This window comes from Patagioenas fasciata, chromosome 1 (assembly GCF_037038585.1).
Source record: "Patagioenas fasciata isolate bPatFas1 chromosome 1, bPatFas1.hap1, whole genome shotgun sequence".
Lineage (NCBI taxonomy): Eukaryota > Metazoa > Chordata > Aves > Columbiformes > Columbidae > Patagioenas > Patagioenas fasciata.
The window spans coordinates 168,976,241-168,993,123 of NC_092520.1; positions in this window are offsets into that span (position 1 = coordinate 168,976,241).

Here is a 16,883-nt window from a genome sequence, read left to right on the forward strand (position 1 = left end):
GCAGATGCAATAAATATTGGTTTTGTGGGGAGTCATATACTTGGATTGCATCAGCAATTGAGTTAAATATATTTAAATGGTCAGAATAGAGGCTTCTAAAAAAAAAAGGACAAATTTTAACTATAAAATGAGGTTGACAAGTTTTCTTGAAACAGTAAAAAATAGTCCTGTAGCTTTACAGTAATCACGCAATGCTTAATGGTATAAACTTAACCTCTCCAAGTATTCCAGACTTGTATTTCAGTGTTAGAAATCTGCTGAATCTAGGATCCAAAATGCTATTTTTAAGCTGTAGAGTATTACACTGCTAAATGCCCTGCTGGCCAGCCCTTGATTTTCTTGCAGTACTAGCCAAACCTGTCTGTGTAGCAATTGTAGTAATGACTTAGACATGAGGAAGAATCTTGAGAATTATCAAAGAAGGATTACAAATCTCTCTTAAGCTTTTTTTTTTTTTAAGTTAAAATGTTCACACTAAAAGAACGAATGGGACCTTTCATTCATCATCTTCCTTTCCTGGTATAGAGCAGGTAAGATTTGTAATTTCATAAAACACTGTATAAAATTTGCAAACAAAAAAATAGCCAATTTATAAATGGAAAACAACATGTTTATGCAAAAGCCTAGGGCAAACAGGCACCGGGAATCAGTGATGGCAAAAGTAACAAATGCATTTCCGGTGGTATGATGAAATGCTACAGGATTACATGGTTCTCAAGAATCAACTCTTCAACAGGTAGGGCTTCCCTTTCATTAATGCCAGCAACATGCATTACTGGGTCAACTGACAATACCATTTTAATCTGGATCAAATACATGTGCACCACTGTATTTCTCTTTCTTCTGAACCAACAAGAGTGCTGGATATAGTGTTAAAGCAGTTTTATACTTTCTGTTGACTGTAAGTTGATCGCAGGCCAAAAAAAGAAAAAAAAATCAAATCCATTATAAAACTGACCAAAAAAAAGTTATTGCTTTAAAACAATGCTAACAGATTTTATTAGAGAGGGTAAGTTTGTACCAGACCTGCAATTTTACTGTTTGTACTGGTAACTTTTCTGATCCGCCGTTAAGTTCTCTGAAGCCAGATTTACCAAGACATGTAACCATAGCCTGGCCTCTCTGTCTTTTCTTAAACAGTTGTTAGCTATGATGGTAAAAGCAATGCCGGTGATGCATATGCTCAGAAAATAACTGCTCACTCCTTATTTCTAGCTTGACATTATAATGATACTGAAATGGCTCCTCCAAATCTGAATATCATATATTGTAGAAGTGTATAGCATGGGCCATCTCTGTGTCAATTTTTTTTGAACCAAATAAGCAAGAAAAAGAATCTTCTAAAAAAAAAAAAAAACTAAACCAAAACTTTTTAAGAATAAAGGTTACAAAACCAATTAAAACCATGCAATCTGCAAAATATCTCTAGTAGTGGCTACTTGGCTACAATATGTGTTTAGTGCACCAAAATCACCTGATGAGTTTACGAGGTGATTTGGATAAGCAAGAAATGGAAAATCAGGTTTAGTGTTTGAAGTTGGCATGTTTTATTCATATTAGACATTTCTGATCTGATAGAGAGATTTCCCATAGTCAATAATAAAGCCTTTTTTGATAGGCAATTGGACAATTTTGATTTGTATAGAAATCCTTCCTTTTTAAGCCTGTGTAACGTAATCACAGACCCTGACATTGTAATTGCAAAAATAAAAGGTTAAAAATGTCATTTGTCTTTACAAAGGAGATGAGAGTCATTGCTGCTACATCATTGTTCAGCTGCCCAGCGACATGATGTCCACAGCCAATTTGTGTAGGACATCCATTTTATAACCTGGCCCAAGGCAGAAAGAGAAATGAGCAAGCATTCAGTGTTTCATTTCAAAGCATTCGAAGAAATCTCCCAATAGGTGTCAGATATTGAAGGCTGAAGGCTGGACTCTTGGCTCCCTTGCAGACAGTGGGAATTTTACTGCTGACCTCAGTGAGGCATTGAAATCAATATTCCAGTCTACCCTAAGGAAAGAGAATTACACATGGTTCGTGACTAGGCAAGGCTTTTCTGGTCATCCTGACTTGATTCTCATTAAGGACTGGGGTACACTGTTAGGTAGAAGCACAGCTTGGGACTCAGCTGATATGGAAAGGTGGATGATGTGTACATATACCTGTCACACAGGTGTGTGAGGCCACAGCAATGGGTCCCGCTGAGTGTGAGAACCAGGGTGAATCCTCTCACTGCACAATGCAAGGGCTCCACTCTGAGGTCTCACAAGGACGCCCATGCCTACCTATAGATACACGTGGGATCTAGGAGAAAAAAAAAATCTATTGAGCATCACTAATTTATATCTTAAACATTGGGATAGTAGATATGGAGCTACCTCAGTCTCACTGGGGGTTTGCAAGGAAGGGCCCTGAAGCAGAAAGGGGTTTTGTGAAGTGGCAAGCAGTTAGCTGTAATAAGTGATTTACTGAAGTGATCCAAGCGTCTCTATAAAGGACCCACTGCTCATGTTTAAGTACTCTCAAATCAGAGCAGAAATTGATGCTGTATGAAGTTACTAACCTGAAATATATTTTAAAAGTATTAAAGAGATATTAAACTCAATTTGCAGTCAGGAATTCAAATTGCAGCTTGTTATTAAAGATGTTGGTTTCCTGATGTCTGCTACCCTACTTACAGAGAACAAGTGCTGGCTAGTCTAACTAACTCTGCATCACAAAAACATTTACAGATGATTATAATAGGTCTGTCCATTTTTAGTTGCCAAGGGCCAGGTTATTTCCTACCAAGACAAAACTATGTAAAGGCTGGAACTTTGTACAGTTTCTGTTTGGTATTTCTCACTGACCCTTTAGTGCAGAGCATGGCTGGGATTTGTGGAGTTGAGTTACACTCCTCTGCATCTGCAGGATCATTCACAGAAAACCTGAACCACCCTGGCAGCCTGAGGTGGCTGGGAAGGCCTCTGGGGCTTCTCTGCTTTGCTCCAGAGCTATCCACCAGCAAAGCTCCCTCTTCATCTCTGCTCTCACCGATTCCTCCCTTGAACCCAACAAAAGCAGATTTGCCAGGACCTTTAGCATGCCCTTCTTCCCAAATGTGTTCCTGTCTTGTCTTTCTTTGTGATACCGCTGGGCACATCTGCTTCCCCCACAGCGGTTCATGTGCTTCTCTGAGAGGTGAGCTGATGCAGGGGCAGATCCCAGGGGCTGTCCCCCCTGGCAGCACACCTCCATCAAGTGACCACCTCCATCAGGTGACACACCAGGGAAGTGAGATTCTGACACAAATGGAATCTCATTTCCCCTCCGTGTGTAACAAAGGATATTTCTAAGACCTATAGCTGATGGCAATACTTTTTACAGCAATGGCAGCCCAAGAAACAAAAAGCCAGTCATCCAATGCCGAGCAAAGACGCTGAAAGAAAACTATGATCATCCGGCCTACAGATGGAGTAAACGTGTCCCAGGAGTCCCTGCTAAAGCAGAGGATCTCTGAGCTATCCCACCCTTCCACCTCTACCAAAGGGCAGATCACATAATGATTACTAGTGCCTTTTTGAAGCACATTTTAGCCTACCACTTAACTGGAGATGCTTTTTTTTTGTCTTTATCCCCGTTGTCCTTACTAATTTGCATTTAATGAGTAGACTACATGTATTTTTATAGCTGATACTTCACGGCAGCAAACAGAAAACACATAACTGCATTTGAGCAGCATGCAAGTGGATCCTAATCCTATGTTGAACCAGTCTTGGAAGGAATATTTTCTGTCCTTTCCCTCTGAGAATGGAGCCTGAGCTGCCAGAAGGGCCTGCTGAGGAAAGAAAAGGTCATTATCCACAGTGGATAAACTTGGTCTATTTGAACAGACCTCTTTTCTGCAGACTTCAGGTGACTCAGGATATTATGCCTTCTGTTACAAAAAGCGGTGATGGTTGAGCAGCACCCAACAAATCACTGAGATGTCATGTCACCAACCTCAATTTAGCGTTGGCAAGGACACATCACATTCAGCATCCAGACATCTCCTGGCAAACAGTTTTATTCTCTCCACCCTGAACACTCAGCATGCCAGTGTTGTTTCACATCACCTTTGATCCCAGCTACATTTGAACGTGATGAAGTCTTATAATGTGTGTTTTCAACATCATTAGACAATCATTCCACAAGCAATCACTAGTTCATGGAATGCCTTTTTTCCAGCAGCTTAGGAAGGCTGTGGTAGGACCTGTCATGTAGTGTCAGAACTGGAGGAGCATGTAGGCACGGTCTCCACACAGTGAACGACAAGAGCTATTTAGAGCAAATAACAGAAAGCACTGATAACAACAAACATGCTTCCATCACTCACTAACACTGAGTGACGTCCTCACACGTCCTCCTCCATGGAGGCCCCGTAGCTTCTTTTGCATTCATGGAGAGTTGAGAGCCTGATCCAATTAAATAAGTTGGATGTAATAACAAAATTCAGCCATGTTATGCTCTTAGAATGCACATACATACACAGAAGGACCAATGTAATTAGGTATGGTCTGTCTTTGGCATTCTCCACTAGTTGAATATTGAACCATTCGGTGTTGGTAACAATCTTTCAGTCTAGTTGTTTTATGCAATGAATACACAAGTATGTCTATCAGTAAATCTGTCTACATTTGAAACAACTACAGATACATTTTTTCCTATGTCACATTGGAAAGTTCTTATCTATTCACTTTGCTCTGCCTTTGGCAATTCCTAGTTGACAACAGAATTTATTTCTCACTTCAGACCCATTCATCCTCTTTCCAGGAAGCTGTCAAAAACCTTCAGATTTACTCTTATTACTTCTTTTTCCTTACTCCACTGTCCTGTAGGCACACAGTCCTATACTCGTAAACCCGGGTGAACTGCTGTATTTGTGCCTTATTCAACACTGCTACAGTGCTAAAGACAAAATGGAGGGTAGGTTTCCTCCAGCCCAGGAGTGGTTTTGCCCTGTCCTTTGCCAGGAATCAGTTGCCTACCAGCAATGCTTCTCTTTGAACTTTGATGTAAAATTCGGGCCAAATCTATCTGTAGAACAGTGATTCCTAGAAAGGTACAAAACCAAGAAATCTGTCATTTTTCCAAATTACAGCCATACTAGAAAGACGCAAGGAATAAGACACAGGGGAGTTGTTCAACTAGCTAAAAATCTTCTGTAGTCTTTCTGGGGTTGCGGCAGCACATGGGCTGTGAGTCACAACTCCCAAGGCGTCCAGTTAACAACTAAATGGGAGAAATGATCGATACCATTTTTCTCAGTGAGTGATTAAGACTGCTTTTAACAATGCAGTCATGCATGCTATGTACTAAAAGGGATGATTCATTAGTCACTTGAAAGAGTAGCATCTCCTTTTCTTGAGAGGAGAGGGAGAGGAGAGGGAGAGGAGAGGGAGAGGAGGGGAGAGGAGGGGAGAGGAGGGGAGAGGAGAGGAGGGGAGGGGAGGGGAGGGGAGGGGAGGGGAGGGGAGGGGAGGGGAGGGGAGGGGAGGGGAGGGGAGGGGAGGGGAGGAGAGGAGAGGAGAGGAGAGGAGAGGAGAGGAGAGGAGAGGAGAGGAGAGGAGAGGAGAGGAGAGGAGAGGAGAGGAGAGGAGAGGAGAGGAGAGGAGAGGAGAGGAGAGGAGAGGAGAGGAGAGGAGAGGAGAGGAGAGGAGAGGAGAGGAGAGGAGAGGAGAGGAGAGGAGAGGAGAGGAGAGGAGAGGAGAGGAGAGGAGAGGAGAGGAGAGGTGGGAGGGAAGGGAAGGGGAGGGGAGGGGAGGGGAGGCGAGGCGAGGCGAGGGGAGGATATACTGGCTACTTTTGTCCCTCTCCCCACATCTGCAGTGCTTTTCATTACAGCCAGAAAGAAATGGGGGAATTTTGTATGCAGCAGTAACATTGTTTTAGTCATACTTTGCATAACCCTGACACCAGAGCTGGCTGCTGGCATCCAGCCCAGACCATGATCTTCACGACCCTGCTGGGCAGCCCAAGTAGCAACACCAGCTGCTCTGCACACCACTTTCTAGTGTTGCCCTGGCACATATGGAGGAAATTTGTTCATCCTGATTTTTGTGGCAATTGCCTTTTCTGAAATTAATAATAATAATTAAAAATATATATATGGGTAGAACTGGCAAAGAGGACAATGACAATAATGTATTTTTTCTTATTTGAACCACATTATTGCTGAAATTACATTTCTAACAACTTCTCCCAACTTTTCATCATCTTTAGTTTGATTAAGGATAATCTTCCTTTTTACGATGAGGTTATGCATACAGTAAAGAATATACCACTCCCAAGCCTTTTTAGGTTTAGGTAGCTCCACATTGTAAGGCATTCTTTGGAACGCCATGGTGTTGCAATATAGTAGTACAATGGTATAACCATCTGAAAGGTAATGCTGGGATTTCTTACAGTCCTCTTCCTGTGAGGAGAAATGATGGAAAGCCAGCATGCAAAACATTTCCAACAAGTGAAAATTATGTTACTGCCTCTTCATCGCAACACAAGTTTAACTTTGGGAAAGTACAAAGAAATATTTTTTCTGAAAAGACTGATCAAAACTGTTACATGTAAGACATATCTCTTTCCCGTATCTCAGAGTCCAAATATCAAACACAAGTGTTACTTATGTGCAACTCATTTTCCATGCTTCTAACTGCAGTCTGACGTAATAACCATTTGGACACGCTGTACTTGGAAAACTGGCAGCAATTCCAAGATTGACGTATGTGACAGATTTCTGGCATCAGCCTAAAGACATTGAATATCTGCAATGCAAGTGTTCATACAATGCCCTTACATCCAAACGTAACTACCACACTAAGCACACTTAAATCGTGGATTCTACCAATTCCATAGACACTCTGCATCACTCATCTCTGGGCTAAGCCTTTGACTCAGCATTTCTCTCTCTGCTTTTGCTTAGTCTTTCTTTTGACCTAATCCTGGCTACTTCTTTTTGACTTTCACCTCTCCTCTGTCACAGGTTGTCTCCTTCACTGCCACAGCAGCAGCTATTTAATCAAAATGATTAATATTCTCCCTTGCTCATGCCTCTCTTTTCTTGAAGAGGGCTGGGTGGGATGAAAGGAGATGTGGCCTTCACATCCCAGGACAACCCTGACCCACGTGAAGCAGTAGCAGCTCTTAGGGCAGCTCTAAGCAGCCCTGGTCACTCCTTCTCTCCCCAAAATGCATTTGAGCAATGTCCTGCCCTGAACGTGGCCTGCCCTCAAATCTCCTGTGGTGTTTGGTAATTATTACAGGCCTTTCGGTACCTGAACCCCTGCTTATTTCACCTTGTAGAGTATGTTTTCCATAATGATGGAGTGGAAAAGAGTCTCTGTAGGTGCCTGTCTAGCTGGGCTCCTGATAGAAAGATCATAGGGGTTTTGGTTTATATTAATACTTATGTTAGGATGCTTAAAACCCTGGCTACATAAAATCCAAACATAATATTTGAAACAAATATATTATTACTGAAGTAAGAAGTTCTTTGGGGGGGGGGGGAAAAAAGGTGTTATTTTGCAATTCAAAAAGATGATAATTTGGTCTAAAACAAGGATAATTCCTGTGGGTTTAAAATGCTCTTCAAATATAAACAACTGATTTGAAACATGGCCAAGGTTTCTTTTCATTAAATAGTGGAATATATTGACCAAAAGAAGGATCTTCTCTGAAAATCTCACCATCTCATCTTCAGTCCAAAAGTTTCAATCTCCTGAATATATGCACAGCAGACATTGGACACCAAATGAAATCATCCTAATTATTTCTATGTATATAACCATTGAAGAGCATGTTTTTCTACATAAAAACAGATCATTATCAATTCCATATGTGAAGTGTTATGTAACTTACATTATTTTTTTCTTTCACCATTATGCTTCACAACTTTCACCAGAGGCTTCAAAGACAAATAAATCATTAGTCATTTAACCGGTCATATATAGCACTCATTTTTGCCATCTCTGGCAGGGTTTTGCTTTTAAGCTTAAGTTAAAGCATTTCATTTGTGTCCTAAGTGACATATGGACACAAACTTCATTGCAGCAGATCTCTGATAATGCTGAGCACAAAGCAAGGTCAGACCTTGGGAAGGAAAAGTGAGCACAGTGCTGAATGACTGCTAAGATTGTTTTTTTCTGTAACTCAAGCAAGCTTGTATTTTGTTCTTCTGATACTTCCTTGGAAATGGCTTCAACATTTTAGCTAAAACTTTTCCTGCCTTCTCCCCTCTGCTCCCCACAAGAAACAGCCAGAGGCATTTATTTAGTATTGAAGACATCTTAACAATTTATTCACATTTAAGAAAGTATGGAAGAACTGAAAATGGTATAATTTAATGTAAAGAGCTGGGAAGTCTTTTCCTAGGAGTTAATACCTGTGCCCTGCATAATGGAAAATGTGCCGTTTTTCTTTATCAGTGAGATTGTTACTCTGCCACTCTCTGAAAGGTCATGTATAGCAGTTAATATATAACTCACAGATGTGACAGTTCTTCCTTTAAGTGTTATTTCAGGCACTGCAGGGGAATTCCCTCTGATACCTGTGCCAGAGCAAAGGTATGCTAGCAGCTGCAGTTTCACCAAAGGGGACTTCAGCTATGAGGCAGCTCGAGAGCGTCTGCCTCCCATTCCCACCTCGCCTCCGGCTGCTTTTTCACACTCGTGCTGCTCTGCAACTGTTGTTGGGGCTGTGCTGGAAAGCAAAACGCTGAGCTGATCCAAGTTACAAATCACCTTTTTTATTCACAGGGTTGTTCTTACTATAGGTTGCTCTTCTTACCATAATCATTAGAATCATAGAATGGTTTGGGTTGGAAGGGACCTTTAAATGTCATCTGATCCAACTCCCCTGCAATGAGCAGGGACATCTTCAACTGGATCAGGTTGCTCAGAGCCCCATCCAGCCTGGCCTTGAATGTCTCCAGGGATGGGGCATCTATCACCTCTCTGGGCAACCTGTGCCAGGGTTTCACCACCCTCATTGCAAAAAATTTCTTCCTCATGTCCAGCCTGAATCTCCCCTCCTTTAGTTTAAAACCATTACCCCTTGTCCTATCATAACAATGATACCAGACACTGCAGTGCTGGTGCAAGGAAGAGGTTGGGCCCTGGGACAGTGAGTAGAGAAAAGCCATTGGGACAGCAGGCACTAGGGAGGAATTGTGCCTGTGTTCGTGGAACTGCCTGTTCAGAGGGTGTCTCTTCTGCTTTATAAGGGTAGAACAGTCAGAAAGGCACTATCATAAACCGTTAACAAACAGAAAGTTCACACAAAAAAGGATCATGCATTGGTTTAAAAAAGACTAAGACTAAAGAATAAAAATTGTTCCAATGTGAGTTTGGCAGGAAAAAAACCTATCTCTATCCATAGGTGTTAGAGAATGTGAATATATATACACACACATGCATACACACACATATACATAGTCACACAGATACACACACACAAATAATCTGTAAATTTAAAAGAAATACAAAATATGTCTCAGTTTGGAGTTTTTGCCAGCCTTCAAAGCCTGACTGCAGCTCTGATCCCCTGGATGGCTGGTTCATGAAAGCAACAACCTGGAAAGCCTATAGAGGGAGCAGGTCGCCTTCTTTTCCTGAGTGACAGGCACTTCCAACCTTAAGTGCGGACCCTGAGAGAAAGGAGAAACACAGTCAGAGGATGAAAATGTCTTAGGGAGCATCCCGAGGGCCAGAGGGAGCAACAGCAGCTTGGGCATGGGTAGGAGGGCTGCAGATCCACATCCACCATCTTCTCCTCTTTCTGTCTTCTAGAGGTTCACACCTGAGCATCACAAGGGGTCAAGAATCTCTCAGTGTTTTCCCTCTCCTGCAGTCGCTGTGGTGTCCTGGCACTTCAGGACACTGCAGGATGGAGATTTGCTGGATTAGAAATTGAATTTCATCTTCCAGCACCTACAGCCGAATAGAGCGCTGCCTATGAGTAAGGGAAGAATGCAACAAGAAAAGCCTGGCGTTTCCTGTTGAACAAAAAGAATAACTAGAAAATGCATAACTGTATGTCACAGACAACATAAGAGAAACAGTATTAAGCATAACCAGTACTAAAACTGCCTTCAAAAAACAGAATATACAGAAATATCAAAGAGTTAGTTATTGTCAGTAGAGGCTCTGTACCTGAATTGAACATTATGTTTACTGTAATTTACATATGCATACACAAAAATTTCTAAAAATCTGTAACTCATGTATACCTGTATTGTAGGTCCAGAAAGCTGGTAGTTATCTGTATGACTGTAAAGCCCAGAAGCCCGGCCTAGTCAGAATTGCATTTGCTGAGCGTGACACAAATCTGTACCAAGACCCTCCTTTGCCTTACCATGTTTATTGTAGTCCAACGAAACAGAGAATATTTTTTTTCTTATTCTTTCACTTTTTGAAACAAATAGGCAGATGTGACCAAAAAATGTTTAACAGAAACTGGATCTTATCAAAGTCAGCCGTTGAGATCAAAAGACTAGCAACTGAAAAATACCTGTTTAGGAGCAATGACCTTTGTAAGATGCTTGACTGAGTAGTATATGTGTTCTCAACGTAAAAATAACAATTAGAAATGATAAAGTGGTGTGCAATACATGGTAAATGCACAAGCATTATTTACCATGTTGTACCTGCAAATTCTCTTTGTAGAAAGATTGGCCACCAGAGTGTGCACCAGCTAACTTAGATTCCTGTGAAAATCTAAGGACTGGCATAAAGCATACAATATTTATACATTAAAATTATACTAAGAGCTCTTCCCCCCACGCACTAAGGTCTAATAATACTTCAATGTTTGTCTCCTGGGGAGCGAGAGCAGGTCTTAGGATTGCAACATAAATAGTTAAGTACAGATCACGCAGCAGTAAAAGAGGAAAGGAACACTCTATGCCCTTCAATTCCCAGGCACTGCGGCATGAGGCATTAAAAAAAGATAATATTACTTTTCCTCAGCTAACCCATATAACATGTTTCATCTTTTGATACAGGTTTGCCTTTTTCTTTTTATTTTTTTGTCTTGCATCATTAGAGAGAGGCCATTTGAGGAATGTGTTCTGCACAGTGATGTGATTCAGCAACTTTCTGGAAAACAAAAATGCAGCCCTCTTTTTGGTGAAATAATGAAATGCAACTGGCAATAGTTTTCTTCAAATTGATCCCAGCTGAAAGCAGGTGATGTACCATGTAAGCTGAGGCTCAGTGGTCTTGGATGACAATGTCGTTTTCATAGTTTTTTATATGATTGAGTAGGAGCTGAACACACTCTGCTACTGAAACCAGGCCAATGACAACAAATGCATTACTGTATGAGCTGTTGTGTTACCAAAATGGCTCAGCAAATACATCCTCCTTTTTATCCAAATTCTAGTTAGTTTTTGCCCATACCAACATGTGAGACCATCGTTTCTGAGTATCTCCCAAGGGCGTATCTGCAGAAAGGTTATCCTGCAGTTCCACGAGGGCAAAGTCCCCTGTCACAAGCTTGCTGAGTAATAACTTTTTTGGCACAATGGCACTGAATGCTATTCAGTAACACTACTGTAGAAATACTATATAATTTTGTTGTTGGTCTATTCTCCGAAGTAGCAAGTGATAGGACAAGAGGAAATGGCCTCAGGTTGTGTCAGGGGAGGCTTAGATTGGATATTAGGAAAAAATTCTTCACGGAAAGGGTTGTCAGGCACTGGAACAGGCTGCCCAGGGAAGTGGTGGAGTCACCATCCCTGGAGGTGTTTAAAAGGCATTTAGACGAGGTTCTTAGGGACACGGTTTAGTGTTAGGTTATGGTTGGACTCGATGATCCTGAGGGTCTCTTCCAACTGAAACGATTCTGTATTTGGTGTTCTTTACCCAAGAGTGCTCCAAGTCTGGGAAATCACATCAAGATCAAAAAGCATTTGCCTTGAGAGGAACAAAATCCACCCCCAGTGACACACAGGGTAGTCAAAAGAGTTTAGGAAGCCATAGTGCCCTGGTCCCTCATGGGAATGTTTCCCATCAAAAATACCCTAATAAAGAGATCCTTGTCTATTTGATCTGATAGAAGAGTCCTATCTGTAGGCAGCCGTGATGTGGTAGCCCTGGTAAGTGATGAGTGCCCGAGCTGGGATGTGCTGCATGTCCTGGCTTAGGGCACACGCTGCTTTTTCTCCAAGCCATGTGTGACTGACACGCAGCACGTGTCCCTCATACGGGCACAACCCTTCCCTCTCTGTGCCACAGGAGGGCTGCCACAGCAGCTCTGCGGCCACAGTGGGGTGTGAGGAGTGGGTCCCACCTCCTCTGCCAACCAGCCTGACGATGGAAAGTGCTGCCGACCCACCAGCCCTTATTGTTCCTGGCAGCACCGCGTGGGGAGGTCTGCAGGCAGTGCCTGTGGGCTTGGCTAACCACAAACCAGTGTGGAGCCTTTACTCTTAGAAGCACCAAGCAGTATTTCCCAAACATATTTCCATCTGCAAAAGAAACAAGTCGTTTTGACAACAAAGTCTTCCAGTGACTAAGTGGCCAGTGTGTTTGTTGCTGGCATTAAATAGCTGGCAGAATTTCTATCATAAACATTGCTATCAGGCCATTGTATTTTGGCTATAAAAATTTGCTCCAGGCTGATATTTGTCAAACAAGACCCAGCAAGATAATCTTTTCTTTAAACGCATTATCCTGTTAGAGTAATCTACAGATATGTAAATCGGGAAGTCTGCAAGTGTGGGCCCCACTGGCACTTTTGCTGATTCTTCTCTGCTGATGCTATGGCCACCAGGGGAAGTGAGCACCTGATCATCACAAAGCACTTGCTCAGGGGCTCTCCTTTTACGTCCAGATGCCCTGAATGATTCCAATAAAAATGCTGGAGGGGTGCAAGGCAGAGCAGACAAGCTGCAGCCCGTGACGAGACCCAGAGAAGAGTTTCCCCAAGAGAAAATCCCATCTCCTGGGAATGCACAAATAGCAAGACACTGGTCACCTTTTTACACAGGTGAAGAAGAGCTGCTGCTGGAAGCCCCCAGAGTCCTACCTAGCCATATACATATCTCCTTTCAGATCTAGAGTAGCCAACTTTTTCAAAGTCAAAGAAAAATTGCACCTATTTATATCTCAGAGGAAATGTCTGCTGTTGCTTCAAAGTGAAAATAGCTTCTTGGTCATAATACCATAACACCACACTGGCTACACAGTCCTCTTATGTTTTGAAAGGCTTCCTGTGGACTCCACCACATCTGACAAATGCTTTAGTGGAAAACATGTCATCCGCTGGTTCTTCTGAATGGAGGTTTCCAGATCTGCACAGAATATCATCGGGACAAAGAAACAGTCAGATGAAACACAGCTGGAAAACTCAGCACTGAACAAATGGTAGCAACTCTTTACGTATCCATGTTAAAGTATCTTTAGTCAGAAATATTCTTTTCATTGATTTAATTATTGAAAGTCTGTTACAGCTAAGGTTTTTTTTAAATGCTGAATCTCATTTCCAAATGCCTGAGGGAACAACAGCCACAACAATAAAATTAGGAAACCATTACAGAAGATAAAATTAGAATAACTACACTCGACACTATACAGGGGAAATGCGGTGTTAAAATGTATGAGGTGAAATGTCTCCTAACTATCCAAATGTTAAACTTCATTCGTCCTTGAAATGAGCAAGGGCAGAAATTTGTGACAAGCTACCACATTATTAAACACAACTGTGTTTTGTGCAAGTTATGTGCTAAATCAATATATTTTCTCAGTATAGTTAATTAACAAGATTTTTTTTTTCATGCTTTTAACCCTCCTTTCCTTCAGGATTGTGATGCAGGGAAGTACTGAGAAAACAGATGGTTTATTTTTCTGTCCTGCTTACATAGGAAACCTGGAGGGATGTCTCAAGAGAAAGAGATGCTTTGGGTAGCATGGAGAAGCCACTGCTACTGCACCTACCACCTCTGTGGCAAAAGCCACAGAAGGTGACAGGTATCCACCTATCTATACTAGGGCAACCACTCAGATAGATACTTCATAGTGAATTTCCTAACATAGATAAGGCTCACATTTCAGAGCATGTATATGCCATGCCCTGGATCAGACTTAGGCTTCCCTTGTCACTCCTGAGCAGGTATCTTTATGAGACAGATATTCTCATGCTGCCTGTGCACAATGCATGCTCAGGTTGAGCAGGCTGGAGGATGCAATTCCTCTTCACAATCTAGTTGAAAAACGCACTCCCTTTTTTTTTTTTGAGCAAAAAAAGGAAATCACATATTTCTAAAACCAGAACTGTGTTATAATACCCAAAACAAGATAAGAGGGGTGGGGGGTTGTTGTGGTCTGCTCACTCTTCTCACACTCTTCCTCCTCCTCTTCCAGCCTCACATCATAAACTCTTTAAGGGAATATTGTCAAACACATTCACCAAACATTCTGTCACTGATGAAAAAGAATCATTGAAATGAAAAAAAATACAGTAGTGAAAACACTCTATTTTGAACCTTGCTTCACATTAGTGACCAGCTCATTTGCTATTCTGGGTATTAGAGTCAAGCTCAGTGCTTTTGCAATAGATATTTTTAAATAAAGGTTAAAGAACATGCTTGTCTTATGTTACGTATTCAAAATGTCTGTGGAGACAAACAAGCACCTTCTTACAGTAGTGCCTATAGGTCTTGTAACGAGCAGACAGACCAAATAAGCATGGGGTTCCCAACTGTTCTCCAGCAAAAAAATCTGCTGACTCCTTATCTCCACTTCAATCAAAAGAGCTTATTGTTAAAGTTTTACAAAGCAACCCAGCAGCAAGGTGAAAGATGAAGAGATTACTGAATAATAGATAAGAATATTTTTAGTCAGCTCAGATGTATTCATGCATCTGAGAAAGCACCACGAAAAAGCCCTCAGAAAGGTGCTGGCTGCATTCCAGCAAAAACAACCCAACCGTGGACACCTCACAAGGGCTGGGGGCTTCCTGGGACTGGGGTGTGGGGGGGTTCCCATGGAGGGTGGCAGGGCACAGCCCAGAACAGGGCTGTCAGGGTGGCACCAGGGTAACCTGAGGCAGCCCCAGCCCTGGGCATTGAGCCCCTCCCTGGAGATGGAACAGGGACCCATGGGTAGGCCCAGCTCGGGGTTCCGTGGCTGGGCAGGGTTGTGGGAAACTGGAGACCATCCCTGCTGCAGCATCACCAGGGAAGCAAGCAACAGCCCCAGGGGGCTGAAATGGGGTCCTGGGCTGTGGGCAGGGTGGGGGAGTCCTGGGAGGCTGCTAGGCAGGGGCTCAGGGCTAGGGGTGCCCACATGGCACCAACACTGGCATGCAGAGGTGCAGAATTACTAAGAAAAATGTCACTGTTCTTTCTGCTCCTGGAATTGATGAAGATAATGTTTTTGCTTCCTTTTCACTCATAGCTTTATAAGCCCTGTCCTTAAATTTGCAGGAGCTGGAATTGCAAACTCATTCCCAAGGTCATTCCTACCCATCAGGTTTCCTACAACATTGTTAAATGCAGGGGCAACAAAGAATTTGTAATGCTCTGGAAAGGACCTTCCCCACAGGCAAAAGAAGGAAACTACCAAACTGTCTGATGCCGGCACTGTTCTGCTTCTTACCCTGCATCCTTTAACCATGTGAGAATCATTGCTTCGTTATTACGGTCTGAAGAGACAAAGATTTTTAAAAGATCTTTTCACTGCCTGAGCCAGCCCGCTCCCTGTTGTATTTTGCTTTTAATGAAGATCACAGAGTGGTTGACATCTTTGATCTCACCGCAGATCCTAAGAGCCTCTGAAGAAGTGGAGGTATAATAACATCATTCACTTAAAAGCTAGGGAGATACTGACTGAAATTGCATCTTCTGAAATAAAGTACCAGTGAATAATGAAGAGTCACTTGGATATTCAGAACTTCATTCATTAAAAAACATTTCTCAAAGGAACTGGTTCATATGTCCTCAGGAACATTAGTACAAGAACTGCCACGCTCAATCAGACTTGGCATTTAGTCTAGAATCAAAGTACTTGCACATAGTCCATCCTCCCGCAACACTGACTGCAGAGCACAAATGCCCTTATCTTACCTCATGTATAACTATGAGACCATACACAATAGTGGGGTACAAAATCTTTTAAAATACAGGCGTAAACAAGGAAACCTTATCTCAGTAGAATGCAAGAAGCACAGCCCATTACAACATAACTGTATGACTACCCCAAAACCAAGGTCCAGTGTGAAAAGACTCAAACTTTGGTGTTTGGGGGCAGAGACAGCCATCAACCTGCAGAACCACGGAGCTGAGTGCTGCCTAATTTACCTTGATTTTCTGGCAGGAAATTTTTTGGTGAACAACTTGCCCTTCTAGCTAGACTGCTGTAGGCAGCTGAGCTAACAAGTTCAAAATTAGCTTGATGTGCCTAAGTTATATCTTAAAGCCTGAAGAAAAAGACAAGATACAAGCTGTTGCTCAAGACTGCAGCAGAGTCATAGACCAGCATTTTTGGACTACTGTCCAGCAAAGTGTTTCAGCACACATGTAGCTGTAAGACTCTGAATTGACTTGGCAACTTCATTAATTTAATAATGGGGAAGCATGTCCTGAGCTCCCTTCTGGACTGGGAGTTATCTCTGCAGGGTTTTATAAAATGCAATAGAGCCTGACAAAGCAGGGAACAACAGTTGTTCAGTTTCTCTCCTGTCCACCTGGATGTATTGGAACTAGGATGTTTTGGCATAAAACCCAGACATATTAAAGCAAATGCACTGGCAACATGGGACATGGAGCCCCACGTCATCTTTCTGTCAGGACTTGGCCAGGCTGTTGTGCCACTGCAGTGTGCAGGGCCCAGAATGCTGCTGGAAGTAGCACAGTTTAGTAAGAAAAT